The sequence below is a fragment of the Nyctereutes procyonoides genome, unplaced genomic scaffold (genome assembly GCF_905146905.1).
Source record: "Nyctereutes procyonoides isolate TBG_1078 unplaced genomic scaffold, NYPRO_anot_genome, whole genome shotgun sequence".
In the NCBI taxonomy this organism is placed as follows: domain Eukaryota; kingdom Metazoa; phylum Chordata; class Mammalia; order Carnivora; family Canidae; genus Nyctereutes; species Nyctereutes procyonoides.
Window position 1 is genome coordinate 11,672,336 of NW_026575142.1, and position 2,118 is coordinate 11,674,453.

Genomic DNA, 2,118 nt, shown 5'->3' on the forward strand with positions numbered 1-2,118 from the left:
TGGTCTTCCAACTTCATAGGGTTGTTAAGAACTAGGAAATCAAAGATCCTATATAAATATTTAGTGGTGTTATTTTGCAGTCATTCATAGTAGTACTCAATCTTTGAATATTTTATTTCTTTTGGAAAAGTTTATGTCTAATAAGTGCTTTCTGATACCAAAGAATTTTGTACCATGGACCCAAATTTACTGATGGGTTAGGATATTCTCATTTCTCTTATTTTTCTGTTAGCCATTTAGACTTCCAATTCTTTTTGGTAAGAGCATAGTGGGTCCCTGAGACCACCTCTAGGTGTGATAACTCACTAGGAGCACTCAAACACACTCACAGGACTCAACACATGATTACAGTGAAAAGGTACAAAGCAAAATAAGCACAAGGAAGAGGAGCATGGGGCAAAGTCTAGAGGAAACCAGGCACAAGCTTCCAAGGTTCCTCTCCCTATGGAGTCGCACAAGCTATGCGTAATTCCTCCAAAATCAAATGGTAACACCATGTGTGAAATGTTATCTATCAAGGAAGCTTTGTAGAGACTCATTGTCCCAGGTTGTTGTTGTTGTTTTGTTGTTGTTGTTGTTGTTGTTGTTCTTCTTCTTCTTCAGATTTTATTTATTCATGAGAGACACACAGAGAGAGGCAGAGACATAGGCAGAGGGAGAAGCAGGCTCCCTGCATGGAATCTGATGTGGGACTCAATCCCAAGACCCCGGGATCACGACCTGAGCTGAAGACAGATGCTCAACCACTGAGCCACCCATGTGCCCCTAACTCAGGTTCTTACCTGGTTACATAGGCTCCCTCTGCCTAGCATGTGTCAAGAGTCCAGGGCTGCTATGTTAATTCTTTTCTGCTCAGTAAGTTTCAATCTTTTTTCCCCCTAGTAACCTGTTTAAACAATGTGGGTATAAAAATACCTCAGGAAAAATTGGTAGTGTTATTTTCATGTTGATGCCAGCATTTATGAGATGAGAGTTCTTGCTCAAACTCCAAACTCAGATATTTATTCCGCTCCTATAAAAGCTCACCATTGTATGATGAAGTGAAATGAAACTAAAATCTAAAATGAAGAATCTAACACTTAGAAATATTACAGCAAAACATTGTTTTATGTTTTTTGTACAGGAAGTTTCAATAAAATATTTAAATCTAAGTCTATCCCTAAAGCCCCACATTTTTGTGTGCAAGAGGACAATGAAAATACCTCTGAAAGCTCATGTATTAAGTAGATAAAATGTTAAGCAGCTACAACAAGAGATGCAATAACAAGCAGCTTGCAAAACAAAGATGCTTATTGTCCTCTACATAACATTTCCAAGATGAGCGGTTCAGATGGATAAGGCTGCTGTGTCAACTCCATCAGAGGCTCAGCTGATGGCAGCCCTGCTATTTGCATCAAGTGGTTCTCCATATAGTTTTCCAAGTTCCGGCCATTAGAGCTGAAGGCAGGGGTTATGAGTGGAAGTCCAGAGCTTGAAATTTCCTCTTAAGCAATGAAAATTGCTCCCATAAGTTCTGTTTATAGTGCATTGCTGAGAGCTTGGTCACATGACCACATCTAGCTGCAAGGGAAGCTGAGAAATGTAACTGAGCTATGAGCCTAGGGAGGAGGGAAGAACAACTTTTGGTAGACTGCGAGCCATCTCCCCATGGCCATAGGAGTTTTCCATTACAGATGTAAACTAGGATATTCAGCACTTTAGAGATTCATAACTTTCCATGAAATTGCAGGACAAATCAAGACATTTTCTAGAATGATATTCAAGCTCTCATTTTAAAAAAGTACTATGATAGGGGTGCCTGGTTGGCTCAGTCCATATAGCGTGTGACTTTCAATCTCAAGGTTGTGAGTTCAAGCCCCGAGTTGGGGATACAACTTACTAAAAAATAGGGGGGTGCTGTAATAATTTGCAGCATGAGAAATTTCAAGATGGAAAACTCATGCTGACAATTTACCTAAAGCTTTCAATGTGTTTTATTATTCTTGATAGTTTTACTCCAACTCTAGTTGGTATATTATTTCTCCTAAGTTTGCTCTTTTGAGTGACATGTAATATTTCCTGCCCCAAACCATTCCTTACACAAAGGGCTTTAGTTCTGCTGAATACCTTTTAACCTCT